Source organism: Phyllobates terribilis, unplaced genomic scaffold, assembly GCF_046119375.1.
Source record: "Phyllobates terribilis strain yellow unplaced genomic scaffold, ASM4611937v1 Scaffold_7__3_contigs__length_470593459, whole genome shotgun sequence".
In the NCBI taxonomy this organism is placed as follows: Eukaryota; Metazoa; Chordata; class Amphibia; order Anura; family Dendrobatidae; genus Phyllobates; species Phyllobates terribilis.
Genome location: NW_027362767.1, coordinates 163,645,547 through 163,655,591, shown reverse-complemented (window position 1 = coordinate 163,655,591; position 10,045 = coordinate 163,645,547). Strand labels below are relative to the sequence as shown.

The following is a 10,045-nucleotide window of genomic DNA, read 5'->3' as shown; positions in this document are numbered from 1 at the left end:
GGAGTTGCTCCGTAAAAAGAATTTCAAGGTGCTAGAGTGGCCTAGCCAGTCTCCAGACCTAAACCCAATATGAAATCTTTGGAGGGAACTGAACTCAATGTTACCCAGTGACTGCTTCGAAACCTGAAAGATCTGGAGAAGATTTGCATGGAGGAGTTGGCCAAAATCCCTGCTGCAGGGTGTGCAAACTTGGTGAAGAATTACAGGAAACTTCTGACCTCTGTAATTGCAAACAAAGTTTTCTTTACAAAATATTAAGTTCTGTTTTTCTATTGTATCGAATACTTATTTCATGCAATAAAATGCAAATTAATTATGTAAAAATCATGCAATGTAATTTTATTGTTTTTTTTAAGATTCTGTCTCTCACAGGTGAAGTGTATCTACGATAAAAATTACAGGCCTCTCCATTCTTTGTAGGTGGGAAAGCTTGCAAAATCGGTTGTGTATCAAATACTTATTTTCCCCACTGTATATTGTATAAACAATATTCTTTGCAAACCATGTTGACAACTTGAATTTAAAAAAAATCGGGAAAGGCTTTTTTACACACATACACACACGAGATCTAATAGAATAACCAATTGTTCATTGTGTCTGAATTCTGTAGATTCGTTAGACCCAGTGGTGGCTGTGGTGGCCTGTCCTTGGTTGCTGGTTTGACAATATATGTGGATAATAGTACTATGAATTTCATGCTTTGGTTGGAAATATCTGTTTTGGGAGAAACTGTTATAAATTTGGTAAAAATAAAGAGTCAAGAGCTTGAGGCCTTCAGGTCAAGTCCGAAGTTGCACCAAACTTGGGGCAGAGAAAGGCCAGAGAGATATTAAACTATTTAAAACCCTCAATCCATATCTGTCATAATATTATGATTTCATAGAAATAAATTTATTTGTAGAAAATCTTGGATTAGATTCTTTCTTACGGTGTTTTTGACATCCTTATTTCTGACACTGTATATGATGGGGTTTAACATGGGAGTCACAGCCGTGTAGAGGATGGCAACAGACTTGTCCATGTTTGGAGAAGAAAGGGAATGTGGCCGTAAATACAGAATCATAATGGTTCCATAGTAGAAAGTCACCACAATTATGTGAGAGACACATGTGGAGAATGTTTTATAGCTCCGATCAGAAGAATTGATCTTCAAGATTGTGGACATGATTTGGACATATGAAACCAGAATCAAGAGAAAAGTCAAACTAGCTATGATCGTTGCTGTAATAAACATTATTACTTCATGGAGCCAAGTGTCACTGCAAGCTATTTTAAAAAATGGAGGAACCTCACAAAAGAAGTGGTTGACATGATTGGAACGGCAGAAAGACAATTGGAAGGTGTAGGTAACTTCCAAAATAGAGTGGATGAAACTTGAGATCAATGACGCAGCGGCCATACTGATACACATCTTCTTGTTCATGATGGTGGTATAGTGCAATGGTCTACAGATGGCAGCAAACCTATCATAAGACATGATGGCAAGTAATAAACACTCTGAGGAGCCAAAACCCAAATGAAAGTGCATCTGGACGGCACATTCTAGTAGAGAGACGCTCTTGTCTGTGGATAATGTGTTCTTTAGAATTTTAGGCACCACGGTGGTAGCGAAGCAAATGTCAAGGAAAGAGAGATTAGTAAGAAAAAAATACATGGGAGTGTGAAGCTTTGGGTTAATTCTCACAGCAATGATCAGTAGAAAGTTTGCCAAAATTGTTATCACATAAATCACTAAGAATGCAAGGAAGGCAATGACCTTCAAGTAAGGAACGTTGGACAAACCGAGGAGAAAAATCTGGTCTCAGAGGATTGGTTGAACGGGTCAATATTATGTAATCGAGAACCTGACGTAGATAAAAAGTTAAAAATGTAAGTTTACTTTAATAATTGACTTACCTCTACTTTCTAGATCTGAGAATAACATTGTGTGATCCTATCATAATCATGTCATCTACAGGTGCTGCTCACAAAATTAGAATATCATCAAAAAGTTAATTTATTTCAGTTCTTCAATACAAAAAGTGAAACTCCTGTATTATATAGAGTCATTACAAACAGAGTGATCTATTTCATGTGTTTATTTCTGTTAATGCTGATGATTATGGCTTACAGCCAATGAAAACACAAACGTCATTATCTCAGTAAATTAGAATACTTTTTAATACCAGCTTGAAAAATTATTTTAACCCCTTCGCGACCTTGGGATTTTCCTTCTTTGCATTTTCGTTTTTTGCACCCTTTTTCGTTTTTTGGGCAATATGGCCATGTGAGGGCTTTCTTTTTGCGGGACAAGTTGGACTTTTAAACGCCATTACTAGTTTTACAATATCGTGCACTGAAAACCTGAAAAAAATTCCAAGTGCGGTGAAATTGCAAAAAAATGCAATTCCACAGTTGTTTTTTTTTTTTTTTCACGTTCACTGGATGCTAAAACTGATGTTCCATTATTATTCTCCAGGTCATTACGAGTTCGTAGACACTAAACATGTAAAGGTTCTTTTTTATTTCAGTGGTGAAAAAAAAGTCCAAAATTTGCTAAAAAAAAAAATGGTGCCATTTTCCGAGACCCGTAGCGTCTCCATTTTTCTGGATCTGGGGCCGGGTGGGGACTTATTTTTTGTGCACCGGGATGACGTTTTTATTGATACCATTTTGGGGTAGATACGATGTTTTGATCGCCCGTTATTGCATTTTATTGCAATGTTGCGGCGACCAAAAAAACATAATTCTGGCGTTTGGAATTTTTTCTCGTTACGCCATTTACCGATCGGATTAATTCTTTTTTTATATTGATAGATCAAGCAATTCTGAACGCAGTGGTACCAAATATGTGTATGTGGGGTTTATTTTTTATTTTATTTTGAATGGGGCAAAAAGGGGGTGATTTAAACTTTTTTATTTTTTTAATATTTTTAAAAACATTTTTTTTACACTTTTTGCTTGCTTCAATAGTCTCTATAGGAGACTAGAAGCAGAATCTATCTGATCGCCTCTGCTACATAGAGGTGATGAGCAGATCACCTCTATGTAGCAGAAATGCTCCTGTGCTATGAGCGCCGACCACTAGGTGGCGCTCATAGCAATCTTTACATGACAACCACTAGGGTCTGCTGCAGACCCAGGGTTGTCATGACCACCCATCGGTGACCCACGATCACGTGACGGGGTCACCGATTGACGGGTAAGTGATGCTCTTCCGGCGCTGTTAAATGCCGCTGTCAGAGATTGACAGCGGCATTTAACATGTTAACAGTAGCGGGTGGATCGCGATTCCACCCGAGGCTGTTGTGGGCACATGTCAGCTGTAATAATCAGCTGACATGTTACCGGTTCAGTGCGGGCTCACCGGGTGATGGCCTGGGGCGTACTAATACGCCCCAGGCCAGAAAGCGGTTAAAATCCAAAATGTTGACCTACTGAAATGTATGTTCAGTAAATACCCTCAATACTTGGTCGGGGCTCCTTTTGTATCAATTACTGCATCAATGCGGCGTGGCATTGAGGCTATCAGCCTGTGGCACTGCTGAGGTGATATGGAAGCCCAGGTTGCTTTAATAGCAGCCTCAGCTTGTCTGCATTGTTGGGTCTGGTGTCTCTGATCTTCCTCTTGACAATACCCCATAGGGGTTAAGGTCAGATGAGTTTGCTGCCAATCAAGCACAGTGATACTGTTGTTTGTAAACCAGGTATTGGTACTTTTGGCAGTGTGGACAGGTGCCAAGTCCTGCTGGAGAATGACATTTCCATCTCCAAAAAGCTTGTCGGCAGAGGGAAGCATGAAGAGCTCTAAATTGTCCTGGTAGACGGCTGTGCTAACTTTGGTCTTGATAAAACACAGTGGACCTGCACCAGCAGATGACATGGCTCCCCAAACCATCACTGATTGTGGAAACTTCACACTAGACCTCAAGCAGCTTGGATTGTGGCCTCTCCACTCTTCCTCCAGACTCCAGAACCTTGATTTCCAAATGAAATGCAAAATTTACTTTCATCTGAAAACAACACCTTGGACCACTGAGCAAACAGTCCAGGTCTTTTTCTCATTGGCTAAGGTAAGACGCTTCTGGCATTGCCTATTGAGTGGCTTGACACAAGGAATGCGACACTTGTAGCCCATGTCCTGGATACGTCTCTTGAAGCAATGACTCCAGAAGCAGTCTACTACTTGTGAATCTCCCCCAAATTTTTGAATGGCCTTTTCTTAACAATCCTTTTAAGGCTGCGGTTATCCCGGTTGCTTGTGCACCTTTTTCTACCACAGTTTTTCCTTCCACTCAACTTTCCATTAATATGCTTGGATACAGCATTCTGTGAACAGCCAGCTTCTTTAGCAATGACCTTTTGTGTGTTACCCTCCTTGTGGAGTGTGTCAATGACTGCCTTCTGGACATCTGTCAAGTCAGCAGTCTTCCTCATTATTGTGGCGCCTACTGAAACAGACTAAGGGACCTTTTTAAACGTGTAGGAAGCCTTTGCAGGTGTTTTTTATTAATTATTCTAATTTACTGAGATAATGGCTTTTGTGTTTGGCTGTAAGCCATAATCATCAACATTAACAGAAATAATCTCTTGAAATAGATCACTCTGTTTGTAATGACTATATAGTATGATTTTCACTTTTTGTATTGAAGAACTGAAATAAATTAACTTTTTGATGATATTATAATTTTGTGAGAAACACCTGTATGGCTATCTTGGAAATACAGTATTGCCAAAAACATGGTCAGTACGTTTGCTCATATAGGAAAGTTTATAACAGTTTTTCCTGTCTTTTTTTTCTGAGCTCTTCTCAGCTGATTTATGGCCACCTCAAGATACAGCTCAAGTTTGATGTGGTCTCTGATCATAAATCATTGTGGAGGAATTCGGTATAAGACAAATGAAAGAGATGTAAATTCTCCGTTAGAGGAACCTCATCTATGGGTTCTCACATAGGTCATTCTGCTACCAGCTATAAAATGTGCAAGAAGGAGGAGGCTATAGAAGGCAAATAATGCAAAGTTTTTAATGTTACCCAATAGCAAAAATCAACTAAAATAATATTGTAGCAACATTTTTTCTACATCTATCTAAAATAGGAGGTGTATCCTGAAACCTCATCATGATTGTAATCTGTCTTGTCTAGAGTTTACCGTTGATTATTAATTCAAGAGGCAGGAGAGTGGGTAAGAAGTGGCTCATAAGGGGAGAAAGAAGCAAATTTCTATTATAACATACAGTATATTAAAAAAAATACTTATCACCTGTATTAATTTTTGAAAAAATTGTTCAAAGTATAGTTCACATTTAAGGCAAATATATCATTTGAAATTTAAAAGGTTATTAGAACAACAGAAAAAAAATGTGATAAAAGGTTGAATACAATAAATTTTAAGTTAAACTTGAATATTTTCAAATTTAAATATGTGTATATATAATTTTACTCACAACAGTCCATGATAGCAACAGAATGGCCTCCATAGAGATGGAGTAAGGGCTAGGTTTACACAATGTGTTTTATAAAGCATCTTGTAGACAATATTAATTGGGCTGAGCGATCATAACATGACTGATAGACTCTCTTGAGTTTATAAAAATTATTTTCCTTGGGTAATTGTCTATCACTTCATATTAATTGTTGATTTATGCACAAAATAAAATATTTTTGTCCCAAGATAGATATACATGCATAAAAACGAGAAATCTAATATTTTGAATTTGCAGATTTTATAAAATGTATTTGAAAAGTGATCCAACACACAGTTTTCATTCCTTAAAAAACAAGAGCAGAAATATTACACTATCATCATAAAGATCGAGCAAAGGTTACCATGACTCAAATAGCACAGCCCCGTTATACTCTCCTCAAGAATGGAAGTGCAACATCAAGAAGGAAAAGTCACGTAATTCTGAAAATCATGGGATTGATACACCTGTTAATGATATAAAAATGACTGAAACAGAAACAAAATTTTAAAACATCTTGGTTTTTTCAGTATTCAGCATGAGCCACAAGCAGAAATCCGGATACAGCCTTGGCTAGAATCAATGGCTAGAATCCTAGCTGAGCTGAATGTACTTGGGCAAATCTTCAAGATCCGCTACTGGCACTTTCTGTACAATTGTAAAACAATGCGTTCCTAATGTACTTGATGGGCAACTGGAGTCTGGAGATGCTGCAGCCAGGGGAGCATGTTTTGGCAATGTAGGATGCTAATAAGACATTTTGGAGAAATGGCTGTATCACTGGTTCCACGACCAAATCTACGTAATGCCGAGCTGTTAGTGTACCGGGAATGTAGACTAGAGGGATCTGACTATTGAATACTTGCCACATCATAATCCAAGAAAAAGAACCAATATGACATTCATTTTTGAAGGCCTTTTCATGGTATTGTTCACATGTTCTCCAGACCAATCTCCATTTCTCATGTCATCCAAGAAAATAGTGGAACTCATTGCTGATGAGGATAGACCTCCATTACAGCCTCCAATAACATCTTGCTCTTTACCATGATATCCTTTGAGAGCAGTGGGATGAGGTTAATGAAGACAGCTTCACGATTGAACGTCACTTTGCTCCTACTGCCAGGATTATGGTGTGGGATGGTGTAATGTGCTATAGCCGTACCCATCTAGTCCCTTTTCCAGATAAAGTAAAAGCTTGGTGTTACATTGATTTGGTTATGGTATTAGTAGTGTGCCAATTTCTCCAAAGTGTCCCTGGAGCGAGTCTGACCAGTAGATAATCATGCTAAAACAGTGTGATATGACATACAGTGACGACGAAAGTTTTGCATTTTTTTTCAACTGTGATTACTTCTGTGTGATTGTTGTGATGCCATTTCCCTGGTGCTGAATTGAACGTGCATGAACTTGTCATCGTGAAAGACCTTAATTTTAACCAAAATGCTTTTGAATATAGGTATGGTAATTTAATTAAAGAAAACTGACTGCCAAAAGTTTTGCATCTACTATTTATTGATCACAACATAGAGAGTAATTCATTGTTTACAATGATATAACTTAGTATTTTGTAACATAACCTCTTGCTGTAATTCCTGCACCGCACCGACGGGGCATTGACGCCACTCGGGTATTCAAGACATCTTGAGGGATCTTGCTCCATTCCATTTGCAAATCTGCAAACAATTAATTTTTATTGATATTGGTACAGGCCCCCATTCGTCACCCTAACTCACCCAAAAGGTGCTCTATAGGGTGTAAATCAGGTGATTGGCTTGGCCATTGCAACAAGCAATAATTTTTCTTTGCTAATCAATTTTTGACTAAATTGGATGTGTGCTTAGGATTAGAGATGAGCGAATATGTTTGAAAAACGATCGCCAATTTCAAATTCAGCACAAAAATTGCAAATTCGGATTAGTGATCGGACTCACAAGCATTTTTACTTAAAATCGGCAAAATTCGGTAAATGTGTGGGAAATTATTGTGTTTTCACCACAGTAATTTTATCACTTTGGCTAGGATAGTGATGCTGTATGATGAGGGGGGGGAATTTTTTGATGAGGGGGGGGAGCTCAGATGAGCGGCGTGCTTGTAATCTCATTTTTTTCCCCAACTTTGTGTGCAAATTGCAGCTAACCAATCAGGGCGCAGGAACCATCCACAATGTCCAGACACAAGGGCTTGTGCTATTGGCTGCTGAAATCACATGTCCCTCTCTATATATCTATATAAAGAGCAGACATGTTGTTTTAGCGCCATTTTGTGACTATAGCAGGTCAGATAGTTTAAATAGCTAGCGTCCTGTGTGGCTGTGAAATCGACCTTCCAGTAGATTTTTTTCTTGTGCCATTAGTGAGGTCCAGATAAAGACAGGAGGGCACATTTCAGCATAGAACTCTGTTATGCACTGCTTCTATTGAGCTCCATGCACGAGTACACCTTTAAAAATCTAATTTTGCCTGTTACAAACATGATATAGCACGCAATATTTCAACTTGTCATTTTGTAGCAGTGAAATTCAGCTGTATGCAAAGCTCGTTCAGAGTAAAAAAAAAAATTTTTTTAGTTACATAATATAACAGGGGAGATCTCAGTTTGATATTGTTCGGAGCATATATTCTGCTTTATGCAGGCCTCATCCACAATAAAAAAAAAATATTTTTTCTGTTACTAACATGATAAAGTAGGCCAGATCTCAGTTTGAGCTCGTTTGGAGCATATATTCTATTCCAAACAGGCCTTATTCACGGTAGAAAAAAATATTTTCTTATGTTACTAATGTGATGCAGTAGGCTAGATTTCAGATTGAATTTCTTTCAGCATATATTCTATGCCATACAGCCTCATTCACAGTAAAAAACATAATTTTTTGCTGCTAATAGCATGCTCCAACCACACTATCTGAGCAACATTTGTGGGAAAAAGTGAGGTCTCGGTGGAAAGGAGAATAGGCTTGGTGTACAAGGTGTAGATGGGGTAGGTGAAAGCTCTAGAGAACCAAAACCATCACATCCTATCCAAAGACAACTGACAACTTCTGTTACTGGACGGGCTATTCCACTCCCTTTCTTAGGCAGCCGCACAGCGGTACACCTTGTAGATAAGGGCCAGAAAGAGTATGTGCTCCAGTGCATGCAAGCGCTGCATCAAGTGGTCTCTTCTCTTCCTCCACCCCAACATCACACACAGTACAGTCCTCAGAGGTGGCACCCCAATTACCATTGTTTCCCCCTGAATCACAACTTTCCAACCGCCCAACTGACTGTAGGGAACCACAGTTGGGAGGGACTGCAGAGCTGTTCACACATTCTATGCCATGGGCATCAGAGGCCTGCTCCAAAGATTAACAAACTCAAGAGGAGGAAAGCATCTGCACCGATGCCCAAAATTTTTTTAGGCTGGATTCGGGTCAGGACGAAGTAGGGTCAGAGCAGAATCCTGACCCTCGCCACCAGATGTTAACCCACAGGGAAAAGTTGATTCTGATAAGACTCAGATACCTGAGGCTCACGCGGACTGTACTGGGCTGCAAGGCAGCAAGAGGAGAAGGGTGACTCTCAGGACAAGGAATGGAAGAAAAGAGAGAATGATGATGAGGTTGTATATCCCACTTGGTGTTAACCCAGAGACATGCAGCTGAGTAACTCAGCAGAGGAGGTGGAGGAGGAGGTTAAATTGCAGCCTACTGCACAGACACGACGAGCACTGCATCCTCAGACACAACTGTGGCTGTGGCCAGCAGAGGTCATAGGTCTGCAGGTCGCAGGGGCTGCAATGGTTGCCTTGACTGTGCCTTTTTTGAGACCACAAAGGATGAGCCAATTCATGTTATCTGCCAACTTTGCAAAAAAAAGATTCAATAGTAAAAATTTCAATAATTTGACTACATGCATGAACACTCACATGCGCGATCAACATGCATTAGTCTGGCAATCTTACTGTGATAAAATGTGGACCAGAGGTCCTCAAGAACCATCGGCAGCCCCATCAATTGCATCTGCTGCTTCTTCCTCCTCCATCGCCGTGCCAAGTGTTTTCATGCAGGTCTCCGATCGCAGAACCTACACTTGTTTACCCTCTCCAGTCAGGCTAAGTGAAAGCCTGTCAGCTGTAACAGAAGCGGAAATGCCTGCTGTTTTTTCTTCACCGAGCACACCCTATCTTTCTTAATCCATCGTAATATCTCCGCCTGCACCTCACTCACAGTCCAGCAGTTTGTCATGTTCACCCTACTCTGCTTTCTCTCAGGACAGCAGCCAGCTCTCAGTTCTGCAGTTGTGGTCACGTAAAAGATTGTTTCCTTTTACACATGTCAAAGCTAAGAGGTTGAACTCCACCATCTCCAATCTGTTGGCCATGAAAATGCTGCCTTTCCGCCTGGTGGATACAGATGGTTTCTGAAAGCTGATGGCCATCGCAGACCCCCCAGTACCAGTTGTCCAGTCACCATTACGTCTCTCAGAAAGCTGTGCCTGTGCTGCACCAGCATTTGCAGACAATATCACCTGTTCCTTGACTAAATCTATGTCTGCCAGGGTGCATCTCACCCCAGACCCCTCTTTGAGTAAGCATGGCATTACATCTCACCGACTGGGCA

General features: G+C 39.9%; 1 pseudogene; it reads right to left on the bottom strand.

Annotated features, from left to right (window-relative positions):
- Window positions 1–877: 877 nt before the first annotated feature.
- On the bottom strand, window positions 878–1,924 carry LOC141155422 (olfactory receptor 5AR1-like; annotated as a pseudogene).
- Between the last annotated feature and the right edge of the window lie 8,121 nt (window positions 1,925–10,045).